Raw genomic sequence first — 26,450 nt, forward strand, 5'->3', positions numbered from 1 at the left:
GCTGAAGAAGGAGAATCTTCCAGAGAAGAAATAAGATCCAGGCTTGAGAGCTACACAGGGAAAGCATACAAATCATTTTAGAGCAAGGGAAGAATGGTCCCCCCACCCACTGGGTCTCGGGTAGCAAAGATAGAAAATAGATTTTAGTACATAATAATTCAGGAGTAGTGGTGGGGAGGTGTTAGCAATGTGGAAGTTTGGGAGTGGTCCAGCCTTTGGGCTGATTAAGGCATATTAAATATAAGGCTGTGTGTGTGTGTGTGTGTGTGTGTGTGTGTGTGTGTGTGTGTGTGTCTTTCATCAGAGAATCCAGACCATTCGGGCAGGTAGCAAGGAATGCACATTGCTGGGGAGAGTAGAGAGCATTAATCAACTACAGCCATAATGGTCTTGTGACCACATTGTGTGGGAAATTGGTAAATCATGCAACAGACACTGCATTTTACATAAGAAATGTACAGGGCAAAAACTAGTGAGAGGTTCGAGACACATCTTACTCTGTCAGCTTTGTTAACAGAAGCTCCTGGACACCTGGAAGTGTGGCTTTCTCTCCCTTCCAAGATGACTTCCTGTGGTGTTAGCAGAGGAGGGTCCTTGGCCTTTTCTGGAGACAGAGGTCTGAATATGGGATTTGAGTAACTTAGTTAGGTATATGCTATAATGGGAGCAGATTAAGGAACGACCCCCCCCCGAAACAGTGACACTGAGTGAATTATGTGCTTGGTCATTTATCCTAGGGAACACTGAGAGTTTATGGCGCACACATAATTATCATTTGCTCAAAATATGAGCAACTCCATATTGACTTTTCTCCTAATGACTAAGAAGCATCCCATTGGGCCTTAATTTGCCATGAAATTTTTAACACTTCCTTTTATGGGAAAGAAACTCTGGTATAAATGAAAAATATATCCCATGCCTGAGGAGAGTCACCTTGAAGTTGTCTTTATAGGAAGCAGATGACCTCTCATCTCTGGAACAATGACTACTCTCTGAGGAGGTGTATGATGTGCAAATATCCCATGAAGCAGAAGAATTACTATTTGGGACCCAGTCATTAATAGCTTTCCTAGTAGTGGTTAGAGCAGCTCCTAAAGACCTTGAGAGCCCACAGAAAGTTACAACATCCTCTGGGTCAAAGGAGCCATGCTCAGCAAGGGGATCTGGGTTTCCCAAGCAGCTGGAGTAAAGTGAAATTCCAACACAGTCTGCTCATTATCAGGTTGTGAAGAAAAACCACTCGAGGTCTCATTTACAACTCCTGACTTACTCTCACTCCATCGCAGTTCTTCAGAGTGTGCAAATTCTTCTAATATAAATGTTAAGCCGTAACAGGTCCCCAGAGCTTAGCACAAATGACTCCATGTTAGAGGCACGATTTTGACCTTAAAATCCAGCACATAGGCCCCAGCATCTGCCAAAATGGGAACAAAGACCTAATCCATCAAAGACCTGGTCTATCGTTCCAAGAAACTCCTTTAATGCAGGAACATGGCTTTTTGGCTTCTGTAGTGCAGCTTCTTGGGAACTGAAGTGTGACAACCAGGATTTGGTTTTTGTGCATAAAAGACAAAGGGCTGTGAGGTGTGGGACTGTGAGACAGGGGAACATCTCCTATGTACATGCCAGCTGGCAATAAAACCTTTTTCTGTCTTTTCGAGTGCCTGCATGGTGGTATCTGGTGCTTGGAACATTCTGGAGGTACAAGTGCTATCTCCAGTACTAAAGCGCTGGGACACCAGGCATCTTGGATCCTCTCTGAGATGATAGCTTGGGAAATAGACATTTTTCCCAGGAGGACTGAAGTCTAGAAAATTTACCAATCTGTCTAAGGTAAGCAAGGTTTTACAAGAGGCTCAAGAGGCTGCTGGGTCCTAGGAGCACCTCTGGGCCATTTCCTCAGTGTTCTGAAGAACCAGCCAGTGACCAAGATCGCTTTGGTTATGTAGTTTCCAGATATTAGAAAGAAACATCAGGAATTCAAAGTGTTTGAGGGTATGAGGAGGTCCCAATTATTAGAGATTGCAAGGTTAGCGATAACAGTCTCTCTGTAGAGGAAAAGCAAAAGAAAAGATTGAAGTAGCAGTAACTAGCAGTAGTAGCACTCAGGGAGATCAATAAAAAAATCCCAGAGGGGGAGCCATCGACTCTGCATCTTAGAGTTTTATGGCTGTGAAGAGACACTATGACCACAGCAGCTCTTATAAAGGAAAACATTTAGCCGGGAATGGCTTACAGTTCAGAGGTTCAGTTCATTATCATCATGGCAGGAAGCATGGCAGCATGCAGGCAGACTTGGTGCTGGAGAGGTGCTGAGAGTTCTATATCTCGATCAGCAGGCAAAAGGAAATAAACCAACTTGAGCTTCTGAGACCTCAACATCCACTCCTTAGGGGCACTCTTCCTCCAACAAAACCCCACCTACTCCAACAAGGCCACACCTCCCAATAGAGCCACTTAATAGAGACCCATGGGGGTCATTTGTATTCAAACAACTATACACTGGGAAAGAAAGAGGCTAGAAAATGACCAACTTGCTTACTGTAAGCAAATAAACTCAAACAAACAAATAAAACAAAAACCAAAAAAACAAGCAACCCCCCCCCAAACAAAAATAAAGGGAAGCAAAATTTGACTAGAAGAATGAATGCCTGAATTGAAAGAGAGAAAAGAAATGTCTGTCCACCATTTGGACGAGGACTGATAGACCCATTCCATGGAACCTCAAGGAGCTAGGGGAAACATTAATGGTAGGGGGCAAATCTCTTAAATTTCTGGTCAACACACAGGGGTGGTCAACGCAGTACTGACAGAGGCTCTAAGACCAGTGAGATCTTGCTGGATAGCTCTCTAAGGAGCAACTGGATAGACTGCTCTGAATCCTGGATAACGTCAGGTGATGGACTTGGACAAGGTACTATAGCTAGAATGCTTCTATCTCCTAATCAAGGAAGATTTATTACATAAACTGCAGGCCACCATATTGTGTTTAGGAGGCCACCACCAATCGATCATACTTTTAATACCTTCAGCCCCCAATCTCTATTCTTGTAGCTGGCCCCTCCAACCAAGTTTGATACCGGAAATGACACAAGCTGCAGGATGCCTGCAGATGCTGTTTCTGCTGGTTCTCCAGTTTCTTTGTGGGCAGTTGCTGCTACAGGCATGCGAGTGAAATAAACTGACCAGCTGAGTTTGGGAATAAAAGTTGATTGTATCGACCTGGTCAATGATATACCGATTCTAACTCTTGTATTTGGGGATAATTTGTTGTCAAGAAAAATTGGAGTAGAAGAAAGGTTCTCTACATCTTACCTCAGGTAGGTGTGGGGGGTGAGTCATCAGAATCTGCCCACTGCCTTCCACATTACTGTTTTTCAGTCTGCATCTTTGATATCGCAGCAGACTGCATGGACTGTATTATCTTTGGTTTTGCTTCTTGAGACTGGGTCTCATGTAGTCTAGGCTAACGTTTATGCAGCAAAGGATTTTGGAATCCTGATCCTTCTGCCACCACCATCTGTTATGCTAGCATAGCAGGGATGTGCCACCATCAGTCTATGTTGATAAATTCCCTATTTAATAAGACTTCTGTTTTACTTTTTAAAAGGATCTTTTCCTAATCTAGAACTCCTTCAATGATATGTTATCTTTTTTTCTTTTTTGAACTTCCTACTCACCTGTTAAAGAACTTGGAGTATGTTCTTGTGACGTCATATCGCTCAGTACATTTTTGTTCATGATACTTTTGTTTAAAATGCCTTGTTTCCAAAGCTGGTTTACTTTCTCTCTCTCCAATTCTATAAAGTTTGCGTATATGTGGGGGGCGGGGCAGGGAGAGACATAGACAGATAGACAGAGACAGAAGGAAAAAGCTGTAGGAAGACAGAGAAATAGATATGTGAGAGAGAGAGAGAGAGAGAGAGAGAGAGAGAGAGAGACAAAGAGAGAGACAGAGAGACAGAGAGAGAGACAGAGAGAGAGACAGAGAGAGACAGAGAGATAGAGAGAGAGAGAGACAGAGAGAGAGAGAATGGTGATAGACTCAAAACATTTCATAAAGATCCACATCTGTTTGGATGTCACTTACAGAAGTGAACTGAAAGGAAGCATCTAGCTTTCCAATTATTCCTCGAACAAACATTTGTCATATACTTAGAACACATACCTCTGTGCCATGCTGCCAATGCAAAGGACCTGGACCCCAAGAACACATAAGCTAATTTTGCTAATTCCAGTTGTGTCAAGTAGTTGGGCTGTGGGAAATAATGAGTAGGAAAACAAGTAGGAAAAGAAAAATCAGTAGAAAGTCTCCGAACAGCTGTGCAGCACAACAGGAGATAACATTGGGAACCTGGGGATACAACTTGCTAGAAGAAAAGTGCAGGGTAGCTTGCATTTTGAAAAGAATCCCAGACTAAAAGAAATTATACTTCACCCTGCAGGAAAACCAACATGAGAAGGAGAGTACTTTCCTTTTGGAGCCATAGGAAGAACTTGGGGGTTAGGAGGCCAGGAACAAAATCCAAGGTGGGCTGAGCTCCTGTGAGTCATTTGTGCCCAAAATGATTTATTCTACAGTTTTATCATCACTTAATGTCTTATAAAAACGAGCAATTTACTGGCTAACAAAATAAAACTATAAAATGCAAAACACTCAAGCCTTGTATTCTAGATGTTTTTACTTTTAATTATACCTAATATTGATGTTATATAGAACCCACAAGAATAAAACGAGATTTATTTTGTTAGGAAGATGGATTTTCACAAAAACGATCAAGTTCCTTGGGGACTAAAGTTCAATAAGAATGGAGTCATGTAACATCGCATGCTAGAAAGATCCAAACACCAGAGTAGAATTTCTGATTGCTCCGCACTTGGGAAGAGACACAATGGAAGAAATACTTTCTTGACAGTAAGGACATTAATTATGCTGCCATTTAGAACACAGCCATTCAGTAACACAATTCTAGGTCACCACAATAGTTAAATTCCACAAAGATTTTGCAAGAATCAAATCACATACGGGAGCTGGAAGTTCAAACTCTCGCAGGAGGGAAGTCAGGGGACAGGCCAAGAAATGCTTTCTATGTTAGACCATGGGGACAAAATGACAATTTGTCAAGTCATTTCTAGTTGAAAAAAAAAGGAAATTCCCTGGCCTATGTCAGGGGACCTTCCAAAGGGATTAGTGTGTGTGACTTCTAGGTGACCAATCTGTGAGATATTTCTTGAGTCACCCAGTAACATTCACACTGTCCTCTGTGTGTGAGTTTTGGCAATGGCCTCAAGGTTTAGAGGTCTTGTTTGCCATATATATTTTGACTGTGAGCTGGTTGAGAGAACTTCATTGTGATCAACAAATATCTCTGGAGTGGTGACTGACTTCATATCAGTCAATAGGTAAATTACATGTGGGTGGGGGTGGGGTGGGTGAGATGGAATCTTGCTTGTCCAGTGGTTCTCAGCCTAGGTGGGCATTGAGATATGTTTGGGGGATAGAACAACCCTTTCACAGGCAACTAAGACATCAGAAAACACAGATATTTATATTAGTCTTAACAGTAGCAAAATTATAAGCACAACTTAGCAAGGAACATAATTTTATGGCTGGGGAATGACTACAATATGAGGAGCTGTGTTACACAGTTATAGCATTAGGAAGCTGGAGAGACACTGTGCTACGGCATCTGTTTGTGTCCTACTGAGGTAAATGGAAACTTATATGATATTCTTGATCGGTAGAAATAGTCACCGAGATTGGGAGCAGAGGAACTTTGGTAGCGTTGTTCTTTGAGCCTGTACACTATGACTTTCAATCTGCTTAGCTTAGAAGAGTGCAAATTTAGCATATGCCCAATAGTAACATTTTAGTACATCTTTTTTCTCAGAATATTGATGTTACAATTTATTTGGGCTTTTTTTTTTCAAGCAAAATTTGCTTTTGTTGTTTTTCTTCCTTCTCTCTGCCCCTTGTACTTTCCCCGCTTCTCTTCTTTCCCGCTACCTGTGTATTTTGCCTTTCTGCCAGCTTCCTAATCACTTCTCCTTCCACACCCATGGTCTCCATCTAGTGCTTTTCTTTGACTCCCTTTAACACCCCCTCGACTACACACAGGAAAACATTGAAAGACTGCAGAAGAGAGGGAAAGTATATCTCCTGTCCTTCTGTGTCTGGAACTCTCGATGAAATTTGTTCTACATCTATCCATTTCTCTTTGAATTTCCTACTTTTATTTTAACGTTTACTGATGTGCCAGGACACTGGGATATGACTTCTCTTCTCCTGATTAGGGTCAGCGTGCAGTTGTCCACCACGTTTGACAGAGGAGACTTGGAAATTGCACTAGCGGTCTTAGAAATAGAATCTCCAATATTTCTTTTCCTTTTTCCCCTAGCAGTTGCTACGGACTTAGCTTTTAAAAAATATGTTTTTCTATACTCTTCAGTTTTCTAATTGTGCCTGCTCCTAAAGCGTCATCTGTTCATAAAGTATTCCACATGCATTCCTGTTTGTTCAACTCTTAACTACTTTCGTGAAACGTACTCTCTTCTTCTTTCTACTTCCTTAAAATAGAACTAATGTCCTAGATCTGATTGAATCTTGATACAGTGTGAATTGCAGGAGAGTAAAGGCATTTTCTGTCATCCCCCGACCCTCCCCAATGACACTGTGAACACATTGTAACTCAGGAAGCAAGGGGGCAGCTGATGAGCTGTTTCAAGAATTGCTCTAGCAGACTGTCTCCTTGCCCCTTCAGAGTCTGATTCTAGATCTTACATGTTTAAAAGTTAGTATTTTAAAAGATGACATAAGATTTTATAATTTATAATTTTAATATAAATTATAAATTTAAATATAAATTCAATTATAAATTTATATTTGTAATATATATATATGTAATATGTTTTAATGAAACAAATAATTTCCAATGGCCTTATAGCACTGATAAATCCATAGTTGGTATTTTCATTGTAATGACTAATGAATGCTGCTTCCTTCTATATCAAAGAGCAAAGCGGATTTAGCTCCCATTCTTACACTGTGCTTCTTCAAGATCTGGTAATTGTTAGTAAGCCCTTTTCACTTCTTAGTTTATGTGGAAGCTACTGCTAAGATAATACTATGATCAGCAGCATTCTGAATCAGGCCTCATTTATATTTCTGAACAGTCAATGGTACCTGATAATCTACCTGTTTATTCCCTGTCATTTCCTAGGGAAACTTCCACCCCGGGATCCTCTGTCCAACGAGCAATGGCTCTTTCTGTGTGAAGGCTCCTGCCAAGCTGTGATCTTGGACATTTGGAAATTTCCTTTGTCTGTTCTCATTTTCTTTTTTTTCCCTCCATCTTTATTAAATTGGGTATTTCTTATTTACATTTCAATTGTTATTACTTTTCCTGGTTTCCAGGCCAACATTCCCATAATCCCTCCCCCTCTCCTTCTATATGGGTGTTCCCCTCCCCATCCTCTTCCCATGACCGCCCTCCCCACAACAATCACATTCACTGAGGGTTCAGTCTTGGCAGGACCAAGGGCTTCCCCTTCCCTCCCTCCCCACAACAATCACATTCACTGAGGGTTCAGTCTTGGCAGGACCAAGGGCTTCCCCTTCCACTGGTGCTCTTACTAGGCTATTCATTGCTACCTACGAGGTTGGAGACCAGGGTCAGTGCATGTATAGTCTTTGGGTAGTGGCTTAGTACCTGGAATCTCTGGTTGGTTGGCATTGTTGTTCATATGGGGTCTCAAGCCCCTTCAAACTCTTTCAGTCCTTTCTCTGATTCCTTCAATGGGGGTCCCATTCTCAGTTCAGTGGTTTGCTGCTGGCATTCGACTATGTATTTGCCGTATTCTGGCTGGTCTCTTGGGAGAGATCTACATCTGGTTCCTGTCGCCCTGCACTTCTTTGCTTCATCCATCTTGTCTAATTGGGTGGCTGTATATGTATGGGCCACATGTGGGGCAGGCTCTGAATGGGCGTTCCTTCAGCCTCTGTTCTAAACTTTGCCTCTTTATTCCCTCCCAAGGATATTCTTGTTCTCCTTTTAAAGAAGGAGTGAAGCATTCGCATTTTGGTCATCCTTCTTGAGTTTCATGTCTTCTGTGCATCTAGGGTAATTTGAGCATTTGGGCTAATAGACACTTATCAATGAGTGCGTACCATGTATGTTTTTCTGTGATTGGGTTGCCTCACTCAGGATGGTATTTTCCAGTTCCATCCATTTGCCTATGAATTTCATAAAGTCATTGTCTTTGATAGCTGAGTAATATTCCATTGTGTAGATGTACCACATTTTCTGTATCCATTCCTCTGTTGAAGGGCATCTGGGTTCTTTCCAGTTTCTGGCTATTATAAATAAGGCTGCTATGAACATAGTGGAGCACATGTCTTTTTTATATGTTGGGGCACCTTTTGGGTATATGCCCAGGAGAGGTATAGCTGGGTCCTCAGGTAGTTCAATGTCCAATTTTCTGAGGAACCTCCAGACTGATTTCCAGAATGGTTGTACCAGTCTGCAATCCCACCAACAATGGAGGAGTGTTCCTCTTTCTCCACATCCTCGCTAGCATCTGCTGTCACCTGAGTTTTTGATCTTAGCCATTGTCACTGGTGTGAGGTGAAATCTCAGGGTTGTTTTGATTTTCATTTCCCTTATGACTAAAGATGTTGAACATTTCTTTAGGTGTTTCTCAGCCATTCGGCATTCCTCAGCTGTGAATTCTTTGTTTAGCTCTGAACCCCATTTTTAATAGGGTTATTTGTCTCCCTGCAGTCTAATTTCATGAGTTCTTTGTATATTTTGGATATTAGCCCTCTATCAGTTGTAGAATTGGTAAAGATCTTTTCCCAATCTGTTGGTTGCCATTTTATCTTAACCACAGTGTCCTTTGCCTTACAGAAGCTTTGCAGTTTTATGAGATCCCATTTGTCGATTCTTGATCTTAGAGCATAAGCCATTGGTGTTTTGTTCAGGAAATTTTCTCCAGTGCCCATGTGTTCGAGATGCTTCCCCACCTTTTCTTCTATTAGTTTGCGTGAATCTGGTTTGATGTGAAGGTCCTTGATCCACTTGGACTTAAGCCTTATACAGGGTGATAAGAATGGATCGATCTGCATTCTTCTACATGCTGACCTCCACTTGAACCAGCACCATTTGCTGAAAATGCTATCTTTTCTCATTTTCAACCCTCTCTCCTGCTCTCTCATAGCCTTCTTCCTGGGCCTATTCCCTGCAGGGTAGCACATACTATCAGTCTCTAGGTGGAGGGCAAAAAGCTGTCCACTGACCGATTTTCCTTCAAATGTCCTAAGGTCATTATTAGTGAGAGTGTGGTGGGACATCGACTATTTGTATGGATATCTTAGAAGGATGGCATTTACATGAAGTATTTGAAATGCATTGTGTTGGGCCTCAGACTTTCTATGTTATGATTAGAAGAAAGACAAGATTTTATTTTCTGTAGACTTCACAGTTCTGTTTATTTTTCTTTTACAAAACTGTTAGTTGAAGAGAAGACTTTTGGCTTAATTTTCTTTACTCTTATCTTTGGTTTTTTATTGGTTATGGCTTCATGTTTTTGACTTTCCAACTCTTTTGTTGTATTTTTATTGTTTAAAATCAATTCGTTGTTTTATGGTTTTGATGTTATTTTTGTTTAATCTTAAAGAACTTTAAACAGGCAGACAAAGCATTTTGTTCATGTGCAGCTCAATCCCCGCCTCCAACTCCTCTGGGTGCCTCCCCTTCAAGTCCTTTTAACTCAGAACTTAATTTTTTAATTTTTTTTCTACTAACCTGTTGTCATTTGAATGAGAAATATCCCACAAAAGTCTTTTGTTCAACTAACAGAAGTTTTGGAAAGAAAACTGAACTATATTGGAAATAAAATCTTGTTTTTCTTCTAATCGTGTATTTGAACACTTGGTTGTCAGTCAGTGGCACTTTCTGGGGAGGTTTTAGGAGAAGGATTTGGTGGAAGAAGTATATCAGAGGGGAGGCTCTGAGGGTTTAATAATCTGTTTCTACACTCTGCTCTCTCTCTCCCCCCACCACCCGTGTGTGTGTGTGTGTGTGTGTGTTCTTCCTCCTTTTCTCCTTCCCTCCCTCCCTCCCTCCCTCCCTCCCTTCCTCCCTCCTTCTCCCCTCTTTTTCCTCCCTCCCTCCTTCTCTCCTCTTTTCCTCCCTCCCTCCTTCTCTTCCTCTGTTCCTCACTTTCTCTTTCTCTGCTTTTCGTGGATGGATGAAAATGTGAGGAGCTTCCTGTTGCTGCAGGTTTTCCCTCTCTGTCGCCACACCTACACCTCTCCCACCATGATGGTTTCTATTTTGTTCAACCCACAAGCCTAATTGGAAGGCTGTAGATTGGTTCATCAATTAAGAACACTTGCTGCTCTTGCAGAGTACTCAGATTCAGTTCCCAGCACACATGTGACTCATAGCAACCCTCTGTTCTTCCAGTTCTGGTGGATTCAATTTCCTCTCCAGACCTCTACAGTTACTGTACACAGACATGTATTCAGGCCCAGATACTTAACACATCAAATAAATATTAACAAAATACTATACTCTTTCCTAAGTGGCTTTTCTCAGAATATTCTATCATAGCAACAGAAAACTAACCACAATATCCAGAGATTTCAATTAGTGTTGCTCATGTACGCATATACATGTGGGGCCATCCAGTGTAGCACAGTCACCCTGCCAGAGGCCACATCACTAAAAAATGAATGCTCCACTCCCTAGCAGTCATCATCTACCCGAGGGTAAGCGAGAGGTGAAAGCTCATGTGCTCTGAGCTTGCTGTCTGCACTGGGAGGTAGAATGTTTTGACTTCTCCACAGTCCTGGACAGATGACCATAGCTGAAGTAAGTTCATGAGGACAATGACCATGTCATGTCCAGGTGACAATATTTTGCTCTGGTCCTTGGGATCTCTGGCTCTTATGATCTTCCTGCCCCTCATTTTCTAAAGTGTTCCTTGAGTCTTGTGGAGAAGGATTCTAGTAGAAATGTCCCATCTATGGCTGAGCACCTTGCTTGCTTTCTGTATTTCAATTACCTCTGAGTCTCCCTGTGTTGTTTACTGTTCAGTACATGAAGACCTTTCTTTAATGATAACAGACAGTGACACTGATTTAGAGGCACAAAGATACATATTTAGAAAAGATGTTGATACTATGTCCATTTGGCAAAATAATAGTAGTAGGTTCACCCCTAAAGCTTATGAACTCCCCACATATGAGTTCTTGGCTAGATTTACAGTATTAGCCACGAGTCTCCTCCTGTGTAATGGGCCTTAAATCCAATCAGAAAGCTATTGGTTACCCACATGACCTTCATACCACTACTGTATTCCTGGGCAAGTCTTGCCCCACCGACTGTTACTGTAGAGAAGACCGTTCATGTTCTCTCTCACCCAGCAGCCTACGGAGCATCTTCCAACACTGCAAGAGCTCGTCAGCAGTGAGGAAGTCTCCATCTTAGTTCCAGTTTCATTTCTCTGAGTCCTGTGGACAAAATATGTGATGTTTTCAGAGACGGAATCTTTTTTATCAAGGTCCAAATGGCAACCAAGAGCAGTGGCAAGAGTTCTCATTGTTTGGAAGATGTCTAGAATGCCCCCCCCACCCCAACAAACAACTTGCTAAGATGTATTTCACACCGCATGGCAGGATTTATTTGGCCACCTATGGTTTACATGTAGGTATAGGGCAACCCCACTTAAAGTTTGAAAATGAAGTTTATAAAGTAATAGGTTTCTATATGGCCTTTAAAACATCGCCAGGGCTGGGCCTCATCCCTCTCTTTTCCTTCCTCTCCTCTCTTAAACCTCCTCCCATTATTTCTCTTTGTCCTTTCATATCACATATGCTCTATTACTATCTTAAGATTCCCCCACCCCTGACATTCTTATGGCAGAAGCTTCATGGTCTCTATAGGTTTTCCAAGTTAAATACTCAAACAGAAAGATTAGCTGTTAGAAACTGCATATGTGAGAGAAAGTATTGGCTTGCTGCAGGGATCTTCTGGTGGAGTCTTTGAAGTCTTACATATAACAACTCATCAACTGCTGACAGGGATACTTCAACTTCTTTCCCTCCTTTTTGGTCTCTTTTGTGTCTTTCCTCAGCTTTGTTACTGTCTCTAGAACTCCAAGTACTATATTGAATAGGTGTAGACACTCTTTGTGCTGTTCTTGGCCTTAGTGAGAATGCTCTGAGTTTTCACCATTTAGCATAGTTGTTGCTCCAGGTTTCTCATATACAGCTTTTATTAAGCTGGGATAGGTGCCTTTTTAATCCCTAGTACCTCTAGTTTTCTCTCTTTCGCTTTCATGAAGAGATGTGGGAGTTTGTCCAAGTTATTTTCTCCTCAGTTGAGATGACCTGAAGATGCGGAGGTCTTCCATGCACATGGATTGGTATTGTGAAAAATTACCATCCTACCAAATCACTTTACAGATTCAATGTGCTACCCATAAATTTCCAGTGCAGTTCTTCACAGACATTGAAGGAAAATCTTAGATTATACATGCATGTACAAACTCCTTAGATACCAGATCCTTCATAACAACAACAATGTTAACAATAACAATAATAATAATACTGCTGGAGTTATCACCATTCCTAATTTCAAGTTACGAATGTTTTATTTGTTTTGTTTTGTCTCAGAGATTCAGTATACTTCTAGCTCTCCACAGATACTGATTATTGTATTTTTATGCTTCCTAAATGTGTTATGGTTCTTTTCTTGCTGCAATTTCAATTTTGTCTTTGATTTTTCTTAATTGATATTAACAGCTTAATAAACAAATAGAAGGTTTATGAGTATTATCTACCGGGATGACTACTCTTGGTTGCCAATTTGACATACCTAAGAAGAGGAAACTTCAACTGAGGAATTGTTTCCATAAAGATAGTCTATGGGCATGTGTTTGGAACTTTTTTTTTAAATTAGTAATTGATATGGGAATACCCAACCAACTGGGTGAAACCATCCTTGAGGCTGATGGGGCTGTGATATCTAATGACAATGGAATGAGAGCAATGGAACAAACCAGTAAGAAGCTGTCCTCTGCATTCTTGCCTCTGCTCCTTCTTCAGTTCCTCCCCCGAATCCCTTCAGTAGTGTTTTGACAACTGGACGTGTAAGACGAAAGAAACCTTCTCCTCCCCAAATTGCTTTTAGTCATGGCGCTTGTTACAGCAACAGAAAAGCAAAGCAGTATGGGTATGACCCTCACTCATAAACTCCTTAGGATTCATAGGTCAGACTGGTCTCGTGGCCTTTGCATTGTGTAAGGACTAGATATCTTTATGTCTGCCTCAGCTTTCCCACAGGGTGTGTGTATTGTCTCTTGGGAAACCTAGAATGTTTTTCCTTGGCTATCAGCTCTTTGAATTTGGTGGGAAAAAAGGCACCTGGTTCATAAATCAGCAACTAGCTTCAGCCTCATTCTTCTTTTTACCCTGATACCTAGTGCCTGAGGCACAGCGGAAGACGAATATTTGAATGTGCTTAATCTGTTTTAGGGTAGGGTTGGAGACTCATTTTCCCTATGACGTTTTAAAAACATGGACCTAATATCCCTAAATTGCTTTTTGTAATTCCAATTCTTGAGTCTTTTTGATATACTTATAGGGCAAATGCAGTGCAGTGTCCACTATATCTATATATCGTTAAATGAGTTTCAAGTATTTATGTTGTCGCATTGAAAATTACTTTGTTAAACCAAATGAAGATCTAAATACTTTTAGTGAGGGTTAAGTCAGAGCAGAAGGAAAAAATGTTCTTAGTGTATGAAGTTATGGTAGATCCTAGCCTACTATGCTTGAAAGATTACGTTCCCCTCATGAGTACGTCCTGCCTTGATCAAGAGAATCCTCAATTGGGGAAAGGAGAAAACCTTCCCTAATGGATACTTGTGATAACTTAAACGCATATACAAGTCTCTGTTCTTATCCCTCTATTATTCATGAAGACTATTGATAATTGTAATCACAACCTCTACATTGATTCAAAAATTATTTAATTTTAGTGTATGTGTGCGCCCCCGTGCATACATCTATAAGTATGTATATGCACCATGTGTATGCAGGGGTACTCAAAGGGCTGAAGAGGGATTAGATCTTCTGGAACTAGAGTTGAGGGTGATTGTAAGCTACCATTTGCGGCCTAGGGACTGAATGAACTAGAGTCCTCTGCAAGAGCAGTAAATTCTGTTAATGGTGAAGAAATCTCTCCTGCCCCTCTCATCATAACTTTTAGATGAGGAAAGAGACATCCATTGAGTACTAATACTGTATCATGTAGGTTTATTTTTTAAACTGGATTTCAGGAAGGAACTTGCTTTCTTGATGAAACTAAAAGGATTCCCATCACTTGCATGAATCATTTCCTGGGATTAGTTTCAACAAAGCTAAACATATTCATTTTATAATGATTTCTATACCTTGCATTTTAAGTGACTATTCTTAGCATTTTGGTTATAACTCAACTCATACATTCAAAAATCTTTCATTTGTCTACATCTTGCATTTACTACACACTCAATATTGTACCCAATTTCTAGATTATGTTTATAAGATGCAAGAAATATAAAATTTTTGCATTTGCCAGAGTCTTAGACAGGCACATGATAGTCTAAAGTGTTGTTGATGACTTTTCTGTTTGTAACCAAAAATGAGACTCTGCGACATTAAAGTGCATACTCATTAACATAAATACACACACTCACTCTACACACAAACACAGACACATATGCACATGCATGCACACATGTATGTGTGCATATACTTACCACACATACATACTACACACACACTCCACCACCACCACCACTATCAAGACTAGACAGTTTTAATCACTGAACTTTCTCTGAATTCCCAAGAAGAACTGTGGCAGAGTAAGTTTTACATATGTTAAATGTCTCCCTGGATTTTCCACATGCTATTGGGTTATGGCAGTTGACAAGAAGAGAACGTAGGACAGATTTCAAGGCATTCCTTGGCCAATTACCAGCATGCACAATTATCAGGGTGAGCTTAAGCCATAAATGCAAGTTCGATATTTATACTTAAGTTAAAAAGAAAGATATAGTGAATATAGTAGGCCACTGCAGCACACGTGGGGATGAAGAATGAAAAGGTATATTTCTAGATATTTTATAAATATAACACTTGCTTAATACTGACAGCTGACTTTAAATTCTCTTCTAATGAGTATGTCTGCAATCCTCATATCAGCCTGGAAAAGTATTCCCAATGTAGATATTTATAAACAGTGGTATAAAAGTTAATAGTGCAAACTGTGCAGACAGGTGTTTCTTCAGTGTTGTCAAGAAATGCTGAAAAGGTGCAAGTGTTTAACATTACAGCTTGTCTGAGGGCTGTTGTGGGGAGCTTTATATGCTGTGTGAGTTTGTACATTAGTGTGTATACAAAAGACATGCCCAAGTAATTTGGAAGTACATTACTGTACATTCTGCCACAGATCAAGACATTTAGAAAAGATGGCTCATTAGGTTAAGAAAGAGAGGGGGGGAAGGGAGGAAGGAATAAGACTAAGCACGAGGGTCTGGGTGGAATACTCAGAACCCTGGGAAAGCTGGGAGCTGTAATGTTCATCTGTACTCTTACAGATGAGAGAGAGATAGAGAAAAGATAAGATAGAGAGAAGATAGAGAAAGAATCCTCAGAAACTTGTGGACCTGCTACCTTGCTGGACGCACAAGGGAAAATAATAGATAAGGTAAAATGTGGAAAGTGAGTTCTGCTCCCCAATGATATCCTCTGATCCTTTGACCTTCATGAGCACACACACACACACACACACACACACACACACACACTCACAGAGAGAGAGAGAGAGAGACAGCAGACAGACAGAGACAGAGAGAGACAGACAGACAGACAGAGAGAAAGAAAGACAGAGAAACAGAGAGACAGAGAGAAGAAATGTTTAAAGAGTTAAAATATTAGAAAACAATAATTATGGTCCAATTTAAATCAATACAGCAATGCAGCTATGACCTTGCTTTTATATGACCTTAATATTCCCAAGTTGTCAGCACTGTCTCTGATTATATATAACCAGACACTCATGAAAGTCATATCAGCAAATATGCTTTTAATATAATGCTAATGAGAGAAAGATTGGTTGGTGGCATGGTGAAAATATTGAGACCATGATAATCTTAAATGCAGGAAGAGTAGTGTAAAACCGGTCTACTTCTTAAGAAGAGGTGGTCAACCACACCTTCGCACATACAGTGGATTTTCACTATCCAAAAGCAGTTCCTTTTGTCCTGATGGCCCTGAAATTCAATAGAATTAGGCCACCACATACTTCGAAGGCAAATATTAGTAGTAAGTTGAGTGACACTTCTTCATCCCAATTTTATGCCTGGATTTATAACATCAACCTCTATTGTATTTTTCATTTCTCCCCCCTCCCCTTCTTCTTTCTTTTCTGGGACACCACCTGTTCTCAGTCATTTTAGGGAAGAAATTGGAATGTGAAGAGTATCTTCAAGATATTATATCCTATGGCCTTTCTTAAGGTAATTCAAAGTTGGAAGAGGCCAAAAAAGAACTGTATGCTAAATTTATGTGTGTTCCCAGAGACGGAGAGAAACTATTTTTTTCTCTGTCCTCTTCATGAGACATTTAAACAAGTGGATAACAGGTGCTGCATGCCTGGAACATGTTGTGCTCAGAATATTCTAAGGAGGACTTGAGTTGTTCACTCTGGAGAAAACGTCTCAAGTCTCAGCCTGAGTTAAAACCAGATGCTTTTGGAAATCTCTGGAAAGATAATCCTTGGTGATAGGTTGGGATTTTAAGGGCCACGGATAGAGTGACCACTCCAAATGCTTGGTAAGGAAATGGCTAACAGAACCCTACCATGGTGAATATTACCCTTACACACAAGATGTTTCCTCTGTGTTTTAAATGGAAGAAATCATGCACGATGGAACGACTTACCAAACCAGTACGCTACTCCAATTTGGTTAAGGGGTATGTTTATGTTAAATGTGTGTTTATGCCAAATGGTGACAGTCATGTAGGAAATCGATATCAGAGACAAAAAGAAGAAAATGATGGCTAGTTGGATTAAAGTACAAACCAATCTCCCCTGGCCCTGCCCTGCTTTAACCTTAGAATTACCAGACGGAGCTCATGGATTTGACCTAATAAAGACAATTTACACAGTGCAATGGACAAGGAAAGAGCCCGAGGACAATATTTGTAAGTCATAAATTACTAATACATATGTACTTGATATGAATAAACTATTTTGTAATAAGATGAACATGGTCCATCTTTGAAGAGAAAGAGGAAATCTGGGTTTCTAAAGAAGAATTAACTCCTTCCGGCCCTTGGAGAATAGGGGTTATTTTTCAGTCACTGTCACATAAAGTTATGTTGAAGAATATGAGCATGCTATGGGCAGCATCTCCCTAATTCTTCCAGGAAGCTCTGGAATATGATTTAAGTTGATTCCTGAAGCCTTTTTTAAGCATGGCAAAGACATTCACATCTGGCCCACCCTGTCCCTGTGTCTGTGAGTCATTGTGTCACTCCAAAAATACAGTACTGTTGCTTATCTCATTAATGGTTATACTAGCTGTAAAAAAAATTGTAATTATGTTGAATGCCATCTGAAGCTTTACAATTCCAGCTTAGGATCTGCATGTTTCCATGTTGTTTTATTCATTCAAGTTGACCAGAGTTTCAGGTGTTTCAGTTTGGACTTACTGGGGACACTAGATTCTATGGAGGAGATGGTCTTAGTATAAAATAGTCAATATAAAAACAAAACGAAACAAGAAGCCCAAAAACTAGAGGTTATTAGGATCAAACAATGGATGAGTGAAGCCCTCAGCCCAGCATTGTCTCAGTTCCATATGTTATCAAATACATACTTCTAAGAGTTTTAGAGAAATTGCACAGATAGCCATGCTGGTCACAGCTGTTTCAAATGTGTAAGTTGCCATGAAGTCCCAGTCTCTAGTCCATCATGTGGCCAGCTCTGATATGTGAAAGCCTTGAGACTTCCTGACTCCTGGGCAGTAACACATGCCAAAAATGACATGAATGCTTTGTAAACTCCAGGTAGTCCTGGTTCTGTTCTAACCATCCTCCGATAGATACTTGTCATCGCAAGTAGCTAGGAGTGGAGCACACAGCTAATTGGTATAGATATGAGGTCACCCCGAAATGGCCGTGCCCCAAATGCATTGTGTTCAGAGGTGAGACTTTAGGGACATGATTAGATCTGGAGGTTCTAGCTTCGTGGATTATAATTTGATGTGGAGGAAATAAATCACTGGCAGGAAGGCATGGTAGAATATTTCGGAACTCTGGACTCATCCCCAATCTTTGTTTCCTGACTATTGTTAAGTAAGTAGTCACCTTTGTAACACACACACACACACACACACACACACACACACACACACACACACACACCACGATGGGCACTCTGCCCAGCTGCAGCCTCATATCAGTGCATCCAGCCAGCCTTGGACACCAGACCCTGAAACTGTGAGCCAAGAGAAACCTGCCCTCCTTCAAGCTGGTTCTTTCAGGCATTTGTTGCAGAGATAAATAATGACTGCAGCTGGGAATGGGCTACAGAACTGGCTGGGAAATGAGAGGAGAGCCCCAGAGTGCATGCAGTACAGTTGGTTCTGAAGAAGTTTGCGAAGAGCTAGGTCCTCACAATCCACGGTTTTCACTGTCTGCTGAAGCAACAAGAAAGTCAGCCGAACAGAGATGGGGCGGGGTTTTGAGCAACTTTCCTCTGGGGATTTGTGGGGTGTTCCTGTGTTACTGTGCGTGCCTATGCTCATCTGTTAGTGGTATGATAAAGGAAACCAAACCATTAAACTTCCAACACAGGTCTGAGCAGTGATGACAGCTTGCCAGCTCCACCTAAAGCAGCAGAGCAGAAACACGGACATTCAGTAAGCAGGTCAGAGAGTTATGTCCAGACAGAGTGGTTTAAAACAAATATAGACCCATCCATAGGAATTTAAAACAAAACAAAAAACCCAAACCAACTCTCCAGAGGGAGACAGTCAGACCAGCCAAGGTATCTTTGAAGCCAGCTCAGGTGTATATTCTGTTCTTGTTAAGAATTGGTGAGAGACTTGAGTTAGACTACAGACCTCTAATGTATCTTACACTGAATCCATCTACTTCCCAAACAGCTAGCGTTACAGCATACCCTGTTCTCTAGACAAGACGTACATGCAACGTTCCACATTGGAGGAATTTGCTCCTCGATCCCCTTAGACTCAGTTCGTCCCTCATCTAGGCTTAAAGGATACAGTGTTATGGTGGTCCATGTGGTTAGGTGCTGCTTTAAGTCTGTGGACTACTCCTGGGAGGGAAAAACTATCCATCTCCTCTTCTCAGCGCAGTATTTAGTAAATAATGCAGATAAAATTTAGTTGAGAGAGGGAGGAACCCGGAACCATGGTTCCATCCATTTAGGGAGACCAAAGTATCTGCCAAGTATGTGCTTGTGACGCTTTCCTCAAAACAGTGGGAAGGAACAGTAAAGGGAGCCTCGCTCTTTCTAAAATGAGAAACTCAAAACCAATAGAGTAAAAGATCCTCCAAAATTTTAAAATCTTGCTCCGTTCCAATCCTTACAGAAAAACGACAAGAAACTCAAAGTGGATCTAAGCATTAGGAATTTAGGAGTTGGCTGCCAAATTCTATGCACCAAGTGTTCTGGAGGAAGTTCATAGAAATGACAATTAGCGTGAAGTGCGTCACCGATGGGAGTCAAGCAAGAAAACAGAAGAGAAGGCAATGAAGAGAACTGTAATGAACAAGAAAAACACAGACAGAAGCAGGCAAGTCTGGCCCTGAAAACGAAGGATGGGAGAGGCACCATTTCCCCTCCGATTAGTTGAGCATTCTGGGCGCCACTTTTGACTATGGAATGAATCATGTCTAAGGTATTTTAACCAGGCAGAGGCCCAACCTCCTCCATAGATGCTATCTGCCCCAAATGCCCCCAGGAGCATTGGATTCCCACTGAATTCCTCTCTTCTTAAAATGGTGTTGCCCTCCAGATGCTGCATACACAGCTAGTGATGTTGATGTCGTTTATCGAAATGGAAGGACATCCATTTCAGTAGTCACATCACAGTTAGCACTGCTGACTTTAAGAGGTTAACATATTTTAGAGCTTCTATATCAGCCTTGGTTGGTGTGGTAATTTTTGCAAATATAAAACCCAGCAAGTAATTACTGACTGTCCAATTATTGGTTACTACTTGTCACCACACTTCTCATTTTGAGGTATTTTTTCATCTTCTTCTTTCTAAGTGTCCTGAAGAGGTTGCCCACACCACACACAGGGTCTTTATACTGCAATTTATGATGGACTTGTGGCTAAACGTGGAGGAGAGGAACAAGATTCTCACGGAACCAAAAGTCCTTAGCTAATTACTTAAGTCAGTTGAAAGGAGAATCTACTTCTGGCTACTAAGACTTCCAACCTGCACGAAATTACAAGTGAATCAATTCAGGTGTGAGATAACATGCACATACCTGGACATATCTTAAAACTTACTTTGTGCACACATCAAAACATCTTCTTTGTTTATAGTGCTCCTTTCATAATTATATATTTGCTTACAGTATATTAAAATCCAGGCATTTGATTAGAATTGCCTTTCTTGATTCAAAGGCTGAACTATTTTCTTTTAGAGTGTTTGCTACAAGTTTATATTGCTATATTTAATATGAGGGGCTATCTTTATGTTGGTCGTACATTGTGCAATGATTATTCTTAGAATAAAGAAATTGGGCTAAATGAAATTCTGTTCAACTTCTTTTTTAAAAGGCATGGCTTCACACTGTCACCCAAGCTAGTTCTGGTTTGGACATGATCCTCCTGCCTCAGATTCATGAATGCTGGGATTGCAGCATGACCTACTCTGCCTGACTTCTGTCTAGTAACCCACAATATTTTGAAGCTGAAGACTCATCTAATCCTTCTATATGTTTTGTCCACATTATTCATTTTCATCTCCCAGAAGCTAATTTACTCAGGAAAACCATAGGCAAAGCCTTTGAGAACGGTGTAGGGATAAGGTTTACTCGGTTTTATAGTCTCTTAGAGCCATGTGTTATCAGTGAATCCCGTATCGTTGATATCTGAATCAGCTTTAGCAATCCACTCTTATTCTTTACAGAGCTGCTACACAGGGTCTGGCTGAATCATTGAGACAAAAGTGACAAATGATACCAGCTCTAGGGAGCTTCGTTTTTGCTCCCAACTGCAGTCCTTTCCCCTAGCCAATATATATCTAGTTATGTGAGAACAGACTAAAAGCCTTGCCTCATTAGACCACATTCAACTGAAAGTATTTTCTTAGTGCTGGTGTTTTGTCAAAGTTCCTTAAAAGGTGGTAGGTGAACGAAAGTCACTTCAGGAAACAATGAGGGAAATGAAGGCTCTCTCTGATCACAGTTCATAATTGAAGGCTATTTCCATTTTCTAGGTAGTTATTTTAGCAATTAAATCTACTCAAAAACTTTCCTCTAAAAAATTAATTGTATGTTGAAAGAGTAAACTGGGATAGTGTACTCAGTAGAGGTCAAAGGAGGTTGTTGAAAATGTTATTTCAGCAACCTTAGATTTGTTATTATCGGCTGAAAAGTTTAAGATATTAAAAGGTATGAGATATCCAAAATGCCTTCTGCATAAAGATATTATTTGATTTTATGATTAAAAGCTATCTTAATGCATATTTGTTATCACCAACAGCTAATTTAGACTGTGTTCCATAATGTGATATCATTCTGTGTAGTAAGGCATCACAGTCCCTTGGTTTAATGACTAGATTTATACAGTTCATCAGAGTTCTGGCCATATTTCACATTTCACAGCAGCTACCTTGAAGTACAGCTCAACTTCTTGGTTTGCAACACCATGCATATATGTAAAGAACTTTAGTTTCTTTCACCACCTCTTCCTCTATGTTATCCCCGTTTCTTATTGGAACTCTTTTGCCAAACAAGTCCCTTCCTACTTTCGTGTGTGTGCGTGCGTGCGTGTGTGTGTGTGTGTGTGTGTGTGTGTGTGTGTGTGTGTGTAAGACAGAGAGAGGGAGAGAGAAACAGTCATTCAGTCAGACAGACAGACAGAAAGACAGACACAGATACAGACAGACCCAATGAGTTTACTGAAGATTTTCTACGTGAGCATGGATGAGAGGTATTTTACTGGAACTGGGAAACATACCAGTGATTAGACTCTGAAACAAGGCAGCTCACCTCTCTTTCTTCATTAGGTGTCCCTCCGGAATTCATGAGCCCTTCCCCCTTAAATGATGAAAAGGTGACAGGCCAACAATCTTGTACAGGACGTGCAGATGACCACAGTGGCAAAGGGCTCATGAGGGAGTTGAGTATGCCATATTTAGAAGACACAGTTTTACAGTTCTTCTCCACATTCTTTAAACTTTAAAACCTTTCCATTTTCTCCTTTGCTCTATTTCCTGGAATTTGTGACGGAGGGGTAACAGAGATGTCCCCATTTAGGACTGAGCACTCCACAGTCACTTGCTTATTGTACTTGTGACTTTTGACTTTAATACTCTGCCCACTACATAAAGACCCTTCTCTGATGAAGGATGAGAATTATACTAATCTATATATATCAGGATAGCTATTTAGAAAGCTGATTGATATTATGTCTAGTTAGTAATGTAATTGTAGCAGCTTTATCTTTAGGGACCATGACATCAACAGCTAATGTTTCTTGGCCAGGTTTACAGCATCAGGCGTCATTTTCCTCCTGGGGATCTGCCTTTAAATCGAATCATAAAATGGTTTGCTATCCCCATTGCGTGCATGCCATTATTGCACATATGGGTATATATTGCCTACCTGGTCTTCGATGTCACTCCCAAGGTTCACAGTCCGTTAAGAGCACTGACATCTTTTCCTCACAGCAGCCTGCAAACTATCTCCTCCCACTATGAAAACTAGTCAGTCAGTTGTGTGCTTCCAGCTCAGTTCTTCCTCTGTCTGTGTTCTTTGTACAAACTATGGGAAGTACGTCCACTATGATAACTTCTAGAGGAAAAAGCAGTGAGTAGATTTCTGTATATCTGCTCAGGTAAGAAGTTTCTGAACAAGCCCCAGGATAAGACTGTCATGATATTGTCCTTATAAGAATTGCCTTGGTCATGATGTCTGTTCACACCAGTAAAACCCTCACAAGACAAAGACCAACAAGAAATGGGACCAACCCCGTGAAATTAGAATATCTATCTATTGCAGAGACCCCTTGTCAAGAATAGAGTTCAAGGAAATCGATGTAGACATTCCTTGAAAAGCTAGAAAAAAATTCCTTATGATTCAGCCATACCGCCTGAGCTGTACCTAAAGAACGTTATATCCTACTACAAAGATACTTGTTTGTCTATGGTCATTGCTGCTCTCGTCACAATAATAAGAAATAGAATCAGCTGATGAATGATTGAATTCATCAACTGATGGATGAATAGTGAATGTATGATAAACACACACATTGATATTTGAACAATCTATAAAGAAAAAGGATATCACACCATTTGCAGGTACATGGATGGCAGTGGAAAGAAATTTTGCTGAGTGACATAACTCAAGCTCCGAAGGACAAATGCTGAATGTCTATTTAAATTGAAGACACATTGAAGCCAGAAAACTAGACAGTGGCCATTGAGGAGAGGGGAAAGACCTTAAGGGATGAGTGCAGGTGCTAAGAGCAAGAATGGAGAATGAGACAGGTGTGTTTATGTGGACATCGAGAGAGAGGAAAGGGGATATGATGGGCTGGAGAGACAGATGGCCATCGCAAACAGTGTTTGAAAAATCCATATAGAAACAATTTTTATAAACTTACTAAAAATGTAGAACCAATAATAAAGAATTTGAATGGTGGTATCCTGCTAGTGGTAGAGGGTGTATAATGATCCTTCAGAAGCCATAGGTTGTTAAATAAAAAATACAGGGCCAGGTGTTAGATACCACCTTTTCGTTTGTTCGTGAGAGGAATCTGAGAGATCCCCAAATCAAGACAGGCTTTTGGTATTGCTCATCAGAGCCCACCAGAACTTGATGGTAAAGCCTTAATGTTTCCCATTGCCAGCTTTTTCCTGAATATTTTATTTTGAAGTTTCTAAAAGATATTTCCATGTTCACTAGTCTTCTCTTTTGTAGCACTGTAACTGATGTAAGTACTATCTACTGTAGTCTTTTTCCTCTTTTCTTCCTCCCTCCCTTCCTCCCTCCCTCCCTCCTTCCTTCCTTTTCCTTCTCCCTCCCTCCCTCTTTTCTTCCTTCCTTCCTCCCTTTTCCTCCCTCCCTTCTTTCTTCCTTCCTTTCTTTCTTCCTCCTTTGCTTTGGCTCTCACACTGCCATTTTCCAATGTGGAAACATAGTTTACCAATGCTGGTGGTACTCAGGACATCAAAAGATATTTAATTTAGTTTTTAAGAAGTCTCTTCTATGTTGCTGCATGACAGTTTGAACCTATTTAATATAATCATAAATGCTTGAACACTTTTCTCTATTGATTCTCACATCTGGATTAATTGTGGGGGAATTTCAATTGCTTACTTGGACTTCATTATCGGTTATGTGTGCCGAGATTTTTGTATAGTGCTTCTCTTGGATTGGATGCCAGATAGAGTATATTTTACAAGATCAGAGTGGATAGCCACTCCTGAGTGGTAGTGGCAAGCTTTTGTGCACAGCATGTTATATCACTGATTCATCAGCAGCATGGTGTAGGAGTCACTTGTTTAAGGCGTTGCAGTGTTCTGGAGGTAGCATGGGAAGAGGTAAGAAGCAGAGCTGATATGAAAATCTAAGTGATAGTTTTATTCTTGTAAATGATCTTGAATTTTGTTCTAGGGTGTGGCGTAATATCTTGGAAACTGATTTAAGGCAACATGGTAACGTTTTCAATGCAGAAATCTGGCAATCAGGGGCTAATCTTTTTGAGTTTATTTATTCCATTCTCTAATGCTCTGTGCCTTCTTTCAAGTTAGAGACAGAGGAGTGACTTCAGTCCTATTACTCGATCTTAGGTCAGGGTGCTCATTTCCTACACTAAGCCCGCCCAAAATACTGTGCAGTATCGTTTGTGCAGAGACAGAAACTGAAGTTTTATCCTGTTTTAAATTAATGAACATTAATGATATGTGCACCATTTTTTTCATATCTCTTTGATCATCTTCCTACTCATTTCACTCTTACTGATGAGACTGTCTTCATTTGTAATAAATCATGGAATTCATAGAACTGGGTCCACTTTAGGATCTGGTGTCATAGGTCATCCATTGACAGTTTTTAGGAACATGAGGGTGACTGGGTGGAAAATAATACTGAAAACAAACTGGAAAAGCTGTTAGTCATTGAAGAATGGTCTTTTAATGCAAATCATTGCCTGCGGCAAATTCAAAAGCTTTCTTTAATGAGGCGCTTGCTCTTGAGAATACTGCTAAAGGATAGCAAAAGGGTTCTTTTTCAAGAGTGGTCAAGTATGGCTTCTAGGGTTTGATAATGAAAGCAGGCTCATCGATGCATAGTGGAATCAGCGCATAGGAAAACTCAAGCTTCTTTTCCCTCAACTTGCCTGCCTTTGCTATTCTGGACAGCTGTTTCTGCAGTGCAATTTAAACTATGGAAATGTCTTATAATTGGCAACAGCTCCTTTACCATTCTGAGGCTAATCATAAAACAACCTCCCCTTTCATAGGAGAGACAAGGTTTCAGCTGGGCTCTAAGTCCTCCTTGTATGACGAGGTTCCAATTGAAATTTTAGCTATCAACCAAGTGACCTTCAGTGACCGGGAGCTGGGAAGCCAGCAAGTAATCTAAACAGATCTCTGGGCAGAAGCCTCACCCCCAACTTGCTTTCCAGACTGTTACATTATTCACCTCATGAAAAAGGCCAGCCAAATATGGAAAGCAAACGGTTGTGGCAACCTTCAACCCTCAGTTCTGGAAAGGCCGACAGCAAACTGTGAAAATATTCCCATGACCCAACTTCCTGTGTGGGGGCTTAAGTCTGATAAAGTGTTTATTCTGTCTGCCTACGGAGAACAGTCTGTAATTTTTTTCTACCTTTAAGAAAGTTTTTATCTTGAAAAAACATTGCTCACAGTAAAGTTAAAGGAATAAAAAAAAAGGATCCAAACCTACCCCAACTAGGCTGGGGTTGGTGTTGCTATGTGACATTCTATAATATATTTCCGTGACATTCTATAATATATTTCCGTGACTTTGTTTGAAAGAAATTTACCTAGTAAGCATCTTTTACAGTTTTGCTTCTTTCCATGGTAAAACTTAAGTTGCTGTTTGCAACTAAAAACAACAACAAACAACAATAACAATAAAACAACCCTGGCATAGTTGAGCG

This window comes from Rattus norvegicus, chromosome 11, assembly GCF_021556685.1.
Source record: "Rattus norvegicus strain SHRSP/BbbUtx chromosome 11, alternate assembly SHRSP_T2T, whole genome shotgun sequence".
NCBI classification, from domain to species: domain Eukaryota; kingdom Metazoa; phylum Chordata; class Mammalia; order Rodentia; family Muridae; genus Rattus; species Rattus norvegicus.